This window comes from Triticum urartu, chromosome 4, assembly GCF_003073215.2.
Source record: "Triticum urartu cultivar G1812 chromosome 4, Tu2.1, whole genome shotgun sequence".
NCBI lineage: Eukaryota > Viridiplantae > Streptophyta > Magnoliopsida > Poales > Poaceae > Triticum > Triticum urartu.
This window is the reverse complement of record NC_053025.1, coordinates 591,018,486-591,029,598: the sequence shown is the minus strand read 5'-3', so window position 1 is coordinate 591,029,598 and position 11,113 is coordinate 591,018,486.

Here is an 11,113-nt window from a genome sequence, read left to right as displayed (position 1 = left end):
CCCCCCCCCCCCGCTGGGCCAAGTGGCCCAACTGGCCTCAGCCGCCCGAACGGGCCGGCTCACCCCACAGCCCAGCCGCCCCCCCCCACACTCCCTTAACCCCCACCCGACCAAAACCCTAACCCACTGCCCAGTCCCCACGCACCCCCCCACTTTCCTCGATCCCCTTCTGGATCGAGCTCGAGCACCCGCGCCCGTCCCGCCATCGTCGCGCCGACGCCACCCAGAGCGCCCCCGCCTCGCCGCCTCGCCGTCCTCCTCGTCGCTCGACGCCCTGACGCCCCGTCCTCAACCTCCTCCTCCCCGTTCTGGATCTGGGCGCCCACGGCGCCCCGACGCTGCCGCCGGAGCCATCGCGCCGCCACCTCGCCGGACGCCATCGCCTATGTCCACCCCGCCGCCGGAGCCTCACCGCCGGCCTGCTTCCCCTCTGCCGCATCGTCTCCGTCCTCCTCCTCGCCCCCCCCCCGTTGCCCTGGACCCTACGTGCCCCCCCGTGAGCACCACTCCTCCTCCTTCCCCTGGTTTCCTGCTCGCCGACCGCGGCCATAGCCGTCGTGCCCACGCGCCCTCGCACTCCCGCCGCGCGCCTCGCCTCCCCTCCCCTCCCTGTGAGCCACTCCGGCCGCCCCAGCTCCGGCCACCCCCCTGCTGCTTTCCCTCAAGCTCGCGCATGCCCGGGGCGTGCCTCACCCCTGCGGCCGCGGCAGCCCTCGCCTGCACCCCGCGCCGCTCGCTGCCCCCCATGCGCCAGCGCCGGCCACCGCCCCCGCTACCTCCTCGAACGGCGACGACGTCGTCCACCTACCGTCAACCCGGCGGCCCCCGTTCGCCCCTCCAGATGCGCGCGAGCGTGGGCAGCTCGCCGGTGCCCTCCACAGCCGTCGGGCGCCGCAACGCCCGACCCGCCCGTAGCGCCCGTAACCCACTACGGCCTCTGTGCCACTGACACTAGGGGCCCCACCCCACAGAACGTTTCCAATAAAGAAAAAGAAATAACAAAATAAATAAATAAATAAGCTTAATTAATTAATTAATTAATTAAATGAATTAAGTTAATTAATCCTAGTTAATTAATCTAACTAATCTGTTAGTTAATTAAATAGTAGTTTGTTTAGCCTAATCTCTAATTAACCTAAACAGTGTATGACAGGTGGGTCCGACTGGACCCACTGGTCAGGTTGACCAAGTCAACTCTGTTGACTGCTGATGTCAGCATGACATCATGCTGATGTCATTAATCTGTTTTTCGAATTAATTTAAATAATTAATTAAATTCCAGAAATTAATAAAATCTTTAGAAAATCATATCTTTTAATCCGTAACTCGGATTAAAATATTTTCAACATGAAAGTTGCTCAGAACGACGAGACGAACCCGGATACGCAGCCCGTTCATCCGCCACACATCCCTAACATATCAAACTCGCAACTTTCCCCCACCGGCTCCTCTGCCCGAAAACGCGGAACACCGGGGATACTTTCCCGGATGTTTCCCCCCTTCGCCGGTATCACCTATCCCTGCGTTAGGTCACCCCTAGCACAACGTATTGCCGCGTCTTGCTTTGTGTTACATTTGATTGCTCTGTTATTTATTTTGTTCCCCCTCCGTTATTTCTTTCCGGTAGACTACGAGACTGACGCTGCTGCTGGTACCCCGATCGACTACGGTGTTGACGACCCCTCCTTGTCTGAGCAACCAGGCAAGCCCCCCCACCCTTGATCACTAGATATCGCCTATTCTCTTCTATACTGCTTGCATTAGAGTAGTGTAGCATGTTACTGCTTTTCGTTTATCCTATCCTGATGCATAGCCTGTCCTTGCTACTACTGTTGTTACCTTTACCTGCAATCCTACATGCTTAGTATTTGATGCTAGTGTTCCATCAGTGGCCCTACACTCTTGTCCGTCTTCCATGTGCTATACTACTGGGCCGTGATCACTTCGGGAGGTGATCACGGGCATATACTATATACTATACACTGTTACATTACCTGTGATACTGTTCGGAGATGGGGGCTGAAGGGGCAGGTGGCTCCATCCCGGTAGAGGTGGGCCTGGGTTCCCGACGGCCCCCAACTGTTACTTTGTGGTGGAGCGACAGGGCAGGTTGAGACCACCTAGGAGAGAGGTGGGCCTGGCCCTGGTCGGTGTTCGCGGATACTTAACACGTTTAACGACATCTTGGTATTTGATCTAAGTCTGGCTACTGGCCTATACGCACTAACCATCTACGCGGGGACAGTTATGGGCACTCGACGTCGTGGTATCAGCCGAAGCCTTTGTGACGTCAGCGACTGAGCGGCGCGCGCCGGATTGGACTGGAACGCCTACTAGCCGGATTGGATTGGCTAGGTCGCAACGTGTAGGTGTGCAAAGGGCGATGGGCCCAGACCCCTGCTCCATAGGATTTAGACCGGCGTGCTGACCTCTCTGTTGTGCCTAGGTAGGGCTGCGACGTGTTGATCTTCCGAGGCTGGGCATGACCCAGGAAAGTGTGTCCGGCCAAATGGGATCGAGCGTGTTGGGATATGTGGTGCACCCCTGCAGGGAAGTTAATCTATTCGAATAGTCGTGATCTTCGGTAATAGGACGACTTGGAGTTGTACCTTGACCTTATGACAACTAGAACCGGATACTTAATAAAACACACCCTTCCAAGTGCCAGATACAACCGGTGGTCGCTCTCTCATAGGGCGACGAAGGGAGGATCATCGATTAGGATTATGCTACACGATGCTACTTGGAGGACTTCAGTCTACTCTCTTCTACATGTGGCAAGATGGAGGCTGCCAGAAGCATAGTCTTCGACAGGATTAGTTATCCCCTTCTTATTCTGGCATTCTGCAGTTCAGTCCACATATATTAGCCCCTTTTCCATTTGATACCCATGCATATGTAGTGTAGCTCCTTGCTTGCGAGTACTTTGGATGAGTACTCACGGTTGCTTTCTCCCCCTTTTTCCCCCTTTCCTTTCTTTCTGGTTGTCGCAACCATATGCTAGAGTCTAGGAGCCAGACGCCACCGTTGATGACGACTACTACTACTCGGGAGGTACCTACTACTACGTGCAGCCCGCTGACGCCGACCAGGAGTAGTTTAGGAGGATCCCAGGCAGGAGGCTTGCGCCTCTTTCGATCTGTATCCCAGTTTGTGCTAGCCATCTTAAGGCAGACTTGTTTAACTTATGTCTGTACTCAGATATTGTTGTTTCCGCTGACTCGTCTATGATCGAGCTCTTGTATTCGAGCCCTCGAGGCCCCTGGCTTGTAATATGATGCTTGTATGACTTATTTTATTTGTAGAGTTGTGTTGTGATATCTTCCCGTGAGTCCTTGATCTTGATCGTACACGTTTGCGTGTATGATTAGTGTACGGTCAAATCGGGGGCGTCACAGTGAGGGAAAGAGGAGAAAGACGTGAGGGAAAGAGGAGGAAGATGTGTGGAGGAAGGACTATTTCTACACGGATTATTTTGGCAACGTGAGTCAATGCTTCCTTGGGAACTTGTCAAAAAAAACTCTAGGAGATAGGCGTGGGACGTCATGCATGGACACAGGCAACGTGTGGAAAAAAACTCTAGGAAGGTAGTGGGACATCATGCATCGGGCGTGGGGCAGGGGCCGGCGCGGCGATGGCATGCTCGGGGGCAGGGGCGGCGCAACGACGGGCGTGGGCGACGGCGACGACGAGCAGGGCGTCAGCGTCGGGGGAGAGAGCGGCGTCGGCGTCGGGGAGAATGAGAAACTGCCGAAAATTTCCAAAGTGTTGGCTTATATAGCCAGCCCTTCAGTCCCGGTTGGTGGCACCAACCGGGACTAAAGGGGGGGCTTTGGTCCTGGTTGGTGCTACGAACCAAGACCAATGCACCCCTTTCGTCCTGGTTAGTGCCACCAACCGAGACCAAAGGTCGTGTGCTGGAACTGGCACAGTGCGGTGGGATGTTTAGTCGCATCTCGCTAGCCGAGAGGGGCTTGGAGTGGTTTATAAGCCCTCCGAGCCGACCACTTCGAGCTCCTCTCTGCTGCAGGCTTACATGCCTAAATCCACTCTCTGTGCATGTGGGCCTACTGGGCCTACTGCGGGCCTGCATCCTGGCCCAACTAGCGTGTTTCTAGTCGTATGCAGGCCGTGGTGGCCCAGTAGGCGGTGTTTTTTTTTAAATCCTATTTTTTGTTTTCTTTTTTCTTTTATTTATTTTATTTTGTTTCGACTTACAGCAAAATACTTACTAGTTTTTCAGTTATTATTTTTGGTTTTAGGTAATAAAAGTAATAAACTTTCTGTTAGTGCCATTAATTTTCCAATTTGAATAGTTTAAATTTGAATTCTTTCAAATTTGTTTGAATCACTAGGTTGTGATTAAATTTACGATAAAAATAGATTTTGGAGTTATTCTTTTTCCTACTATTTAATATTACTGTGTTTTATCATTATATTCAAAAACAGTTTTTGTTATTTTAGTTTCTAACAAAAAAAGTTCTTTATGAAAATTATTTTTGCTTATAATGTTTTGAACAGAAAATACTTTGATAATTTTAGTTGCATAAATTTTATATAATTTTAGTTTCAATAATCCTAGATGTTTATAAAACTTTTTAGTTGATTCCTTTTGCTATTAGAGTTTCATTCAAGTTTTCTAGTTCATTCTTTTTTCTATTAGAGTTTCATTAAAGTTTCCTAGTTCATTCTTTTAGTTTATTATTTTTGCTATTAGAGTTTCATAACAGTTTTGCAGATCATTGTTTTATATTAGTTCATTCTTTGAGCTAAATCACCCTAAAATTGAAAAGCACTTCAGATGAGCTCTGAAGAGGTTGAAATATGGCATGGTGTCATCATTTCACCCACATAGGATGTGCTAAAAAGTTGAGAGGGTTATGGCAAAAACTGGACGCACTTCGTGTACAAAATGCACAATCTCTTTCGAAGTATCAAGGTTTCAAACGAAAGCTCATCTGTTACAAAGGGATTTCATTTTTTTAACTTATTTGAACTCCATACTTTTTGTGTGTTCAAAATGCACCGTTCAAAGCCACATCATCAATTTTCAACCCTTTCTGACTTCATTTGTTATTTTTCATGCATTTACTGATTTTTTGAGCTATATGACCCAGAAAATGAAAAGCACTACAAATGAACTCTGAAAAGGTTGAAATTTGGCATGGTATCATCATTTCACCCACAAGCATGTGCTAAAAAGTGGACAGGGTTACGACATAAACTGGATGCACTTCGTGTACAAAACGGACAATCTCTTTCAAAGTATCAGGGTTTCAGAAGAAAGCTCATCTGTTACAAAGGGAATTCATTTTTTTGAACTTATTTGAACTCCAAACTTTTTGTGTGTTCAAAAGGCACCATTCAAAGCCACATCATCAATTTTCAACCCTTTCTGACTTCATTTGTTATTTTTCATGCATTTACTGATTTTTTTGAGCTATATGACCCTGAAAATGAAAAGCACTACAAATGAACTCTGAAAAGGTTGAAAGTTGGCATGGTATCATAATTTCACCTACATAGCATGTGCTAAAAAGTTGAGAGGGTTACGGCAAAAATTGGATGCACTTCGTGTACAAAACAACCAATCTCTTTCGGAGTATCAGGGTCTCATACGGAAACTTGTCTGTTACAAAGGGATTTCATTTTTTTGAACTTATTTGAACTCCATACTTTTTGTGTGTTCAAAATGCACCATTCAAAGCCACATCATCAATTTTCAACCCTTTTTGACTTCATTTGTTATTTTTCATGCATTTACTGATTTTTTGAGCTATATGACCCTGAAAATGAAAAGCCCTACAAATTAACTCTGAAAAGGTTGAAATTTGGCATGGTGTCATCATTTCACCCACATAGCTTCTGATAAAAAGTTGACAGGGTTACGGCAAAAACTGGATGCACTTCGTGTACAAAACGGACAATCTCTTTTGAACTATCAGGGTTTCATACGGAAACTCGTCTGTTACATGGATATTCTAGATCAAAGGCATCATCATAATAGTTGTGGAGAGAATGTCTTCACTTTTTCTTTGCTTGTGTCCTTTTCTTATTGCGACATAACCATGGATAATCTTCATCGTTTAACAGGGTGCTTGGGTCAGCCTTGACTTTGAAGGGAGGAATTTCATGAAAATTTTCATAATCTTCGGACATGTCTGTCTTGCCCTCCACTCCCATGATGTCTCTTTTTCCTGAAAGAACTATGTGGCGCTTTGGCTCATCGTATGATGTGTTCGCTTCCTTATCTTTTCTTTTTCTCGGATCGGTATACATGTCCTTCACATAGAAAACCCGCGCCACATCATTGGCTAGGACGAATGGTTCGTCTGTGTACCCAAGATTGTTCGGATCCACTGTTGTCATTCCATACTGTGGGTCTACCTGTACCCCACCTCCTGACAGATTGACCCATTTGCACTTAAACAAAGGGACCTTAAAATCATGTCCGTAGTCAAGTTCCCATATGTCCACTATGTAACCATAATATGTGTCCTTTCCCCTCTTGGTTGCTGCATCAAAGCGGACACTGCTGTTTTGGTTGGTGCTCTTTTAATCTTGTGCGATCGTGTAAAACGTATTCCCATTTATCTCGTATCCTTTGTAAGTCAATACAGTCCAGATGGTCCCCTGGACAACGAGTAAAGCTCATCAGAAACAATGTTGTCACCTTTGAGACGTGTTTCCAACCAACTGCGGAAAGTCCTGATGTGCTCACATGTAATCCAGTCGTCACACTGCTCCGGGTGTTTGGAGCATAGACTGTTCTTGTGTTCATTGACATACGGGGTCACCAAGGTATAGTTCTGTAGAACTGTGTAGTGTGCTTGAGACTAAGAATGCCCATCCCTGCATATTATTGAGTCCCCTCCTAGTGTGCCTTTTCCAGTCAGTCTCCCCCCATACCGCGATTTAGGGAGACCAATCTTCTTAAGCCCAGGAATGAAGTCAACACAAAACTCAACGACATGCTTTGTTGATGGCCCATGGAGATGCTTCCTTCTGCCCTAGCGCGGTTACAAACATATTTCTTTAGGACTCCCATGAACCTCTCAAAGGGGAACATATTGTGTAGAAATACGGGGCCCAGAATGACAATCTCGTCGACTAGATGAACTAGGATGTGCATCATGATATTGAAGAAGGATGGTGGGAGCACCAGCTCGAAACTGACAAGACATTGCGCCACATAACTCCTTAGCCTTGGTATGATTTCTGGATCGATCACCTTCTAAGAGATTGCATTGAGGAAAGTACATAGCTTCACAATGGCTAATCAGACGTTTTTAGGTAGAAGCCCCCTCAATGCAACCGGAAGCAGTTGCGCATACTCACGTGGCAGTCATGAGACCTTAGGTTCTGGAACTTCTTCTCTGGCATATTTATTATTCCCTTTAAATTTGACGACAAGCAAGACGGGACCTTCATACTAAGCAAGCATTCAAAGAATATTTCCTTCTCTTCTTTGGTAAGAGCGTAGCTGGCAGGACCTTCATACTGCTTTGGAGGCATGTTGTCTTTTTTTGTGCAAATGTTGCAGGTCCTCCCATGCATCCGGTGTATCTTTTGTCTTCCCATGTCCTCCCAGTCCTCCCATGCCTCTCATGCAATAACTCCCAGTAGTGCTTAGCATACGGACATCTTCAAAAGCGATGAAGAACTGTTTCTTGTCGCCCACACGCCAAGCAGAAAATTCCCGGTTTAATTTCGTCTCCTATGTAACTCAGGGGGTGTTTTCTTCCAGGGACTTTTTGGTGTAGGGACTAGAAAAAATTCCTCTTAGAGACTTTTTAACCAAACAGGAGGGACTACTAGGGACAAAAAGTTGCTTTTTGGGACTAAATGAAGAAGACTCTCAAGGAGAGTCTTTTTTGGGACTTTTCCAACAATGCCCCTCCCTGCACCCATTGCCCCGCCGCCCTATGGTGTTGTTTGGTTGTTATTTTATGTATACTAGGGGTAACATGGTCTATTACATGTCATTTAATAACCTCTAGGAAGGGACTAGGGACTTTTTAATCCCTGGAAACAAACATGGAGGGACTTTTTAATCCCTGGAAACAAACATGGAGGGACTTTTTAGTTGGGACTAGAAAAAGTCCTTGGACTTATGAACCAAACAGGAACTCAGCACCGATAGCCAGTCCATCTTTTAACAGTCGCCAACATGGACCTTAGCTTTTGCTAGCATCTCTGTACACCACAATTCCTTCCAGCTGGCATGCATGGCCGATGACGACGAGGCTTCCGGGACTCCTGTTTGTAATTCCCTGAGCTTCATCTCTAAGTGGTAGGCCAGGAGAACAAAGAACTGACCATTTTTCTTGAAGTTCTATGCGAGAAAATCCTCCCTTCCCTGTCCTCCAACTGCTATTTGACAAATATCCACCACATCGATCTCATGGAAGACTTGCTGAAGTGTGGTCATGTCCCAATTTTTCCCTGTGTAATCTAGAAGCTCATTAACACGGTTCATATTTTGTGCATCTCTAACTCCTACAGGTTCATCGTTCCTTCCCTGGGAATCCAATTTTCTATCCACACCTTGATCTTAGACCCATCTCCTACTTGCCACATTAGACCTTCGTGTAGAAGATGACATCCACGAATGATACCATTCCATGTCATAGAAGCACTCTTAGGAAATGACGCTTCCATAAAATCAAACTGAGGAAAATGTCTGGCCTTTAAAACACGAGCATACAACGAGTTGGGAACAGTGAGAATCCTCCATGCTTATTTTGCAAGTAGGGCTTTATTGAAAGCTTCATAATCCCTAAAGCCCATCCCTCCCACTTGTTTTCTTCTATGCACCTTCTCCCATGCAATCCAATGTACCTTATTCTTTCCTTGAACTGCTCCCCACCAAAAGTTTGAAGATATAGATTTCAGATTCCGACACAATTTCTTGGTGAAATGGAAACAACTCATGGCAAAAGTAGGAGTAGCTTGGTGAACAAATTTGACATAAACCTCTCTCCCTTTCTTGGGTAGCCCCTGACCTTTACAATGGGACACTTTTGCACGTGATCTTTCTCTGATATATTTGAAGCATCCCTCTTCAGATCGGCACACCACTGTTGGCAATCCAATATACTTCTCACTAACAGCTTCTGAATCAAAATTTGCAATTTGCTTCACTGAATCCTTAGTAGAACATTCACAACCCCTACCAAAGAAAATAGAAGATTTCTGTAGATTCACTTTTTGGCCAGATGCTTCCTCATAATCATGCAAAATTTGGGTCAGTTCCAACATACTATTTTCTTCCGCCTCCAAGAAAATGATGCTATCATCCACAAAGAGTAAATGAGTAACGTGAGGGCCGACCCTCCCGAACTCAACTCCTTGAAGTCGCTTGTATCTCTGAGCCCTGTTGAGAAGAGTAGACAAACCCTCAACACAAAACAGAAAATGATAAGGCGAGAGAGGATCACCTTGTCGGAGACCATGTGATGGAGAAAAAACATCCGAGACACCATTATTCAACGGAACCGAAAACTTAATAGAGGTAACACATTTCATGATCATGTCAATCCACCTCCTCGAGAAACTCATCTTAGCCATCATTGCTTCAAGAAAACCCCACTCGACTCGGTCATATGCCTTCATCATATCAAGTTTAACCGCACATAAGCTCTTCTTTCGAATGCTCTTTCTGATTGAATGAATACACTCATATGCAATAAGAATATTGTCAGTGATTAATCTCCCCAGAATAAAGGCTTTTCTCTTCTCAGATCAGAAATGGCAGGACAACCTTGAGCTGGTTTGCTAGCACCTTTGCAGCTATCTTATACAACACATTACATAAATTGATTGGTCGAAACTACGATAGTAACTCAGGGCCATTTACTTTTGGGATAAGAACAAGCATAGTATTATTGAAATCTTTCGACATCTCCTTTCCATCCAGAAAATCACGAACAGCCTTGCACACCGCATCCTTTAGCAAAGTCCAGTGTTTCTGGTAAAAAAGCATATACAAACCATCCGGCCCCGGTGCCTTCATAGGACCCATTAGAAGTAAAGCATGCTCAATGTCTTTATCTGATCAAACAACCTCTAACCTTGAGTTCATTTCAGTTCAAATTCCCACCAGAATATGCTCAAGAATTTGGTTCATGTTGCCTACTCATCTTGAAGAATATAAGTTTTCATAGAAAGTTTTTGCCATTGACCTCATTTCATCATCTGATGTGCAAAAAGTCCCGTCATTCTTCTTTGACCTTACAATGGTATTTGTCCTTCTCCGGTGAGTAGCTCTGCCCTGAAAAAAATAGTGTTACTATCCCCAACATGAAGCCAATCAACTCTTGAATGTTGTCGTTGCCTGATCTCCTCCCTTTCATACAATCATGTAGCTAAGCTTCAATATTCCAGACCTCCAGTGAGGATCCAGAAGTTCTATCCTTCACTCTAGCAAGCCCCAACTGCTCTATCAATATTTTAATTTCCTTTTGTATGGAACCAAATTCTGAATGTGCCCACCTCTGCATATCCTTTGTAACATTTTTCACACAGCTCCAAGTACCACCAATAGTACTCACAGAATGTGCGTGCCGTTCCCATGCTGCAATAACCATGTTATCATAACCCTCATGGCGGCCCCACTTTTCCTTATAACGAAAATGTTTAACAACTTGCCCCACCTATCTGGCACCTCCTTGGCCACCCTAATAATCAACGCCATATGGTCAGATTCCCCAGTAGCAATATTTTCAATAGTCGTTGATGGAAATAAAGAGAGAAAATCATCATTGCATGCCGCTCTATCCAATATATCTGACTTGTACATTTTCTTCTCCATCTCTCTTATTGTCGCTGTGATAGCATAGCCCGAATAACCCAAATCAAGGAGTCCACACTCTATTAGACATTCTCTGAATTCTTCCATCTAATCCCAGCCTCTTTCATTCTTTCAATTGTTCTTTTCCTGTAAGCAAGCTTCATTAAAATTGTAGAGTGATTTGCAAGAGGAAAGATGCACCTTAGGTCCTCAAATTTAGTACATATGAATATGTAGTACATGTACACAGCGCAATGGCGCTCAGGGGAAGAGAGGAAGAGAGAGGGGCGACATGCGCGGGAGTGGGGATCGTGGGCAAGT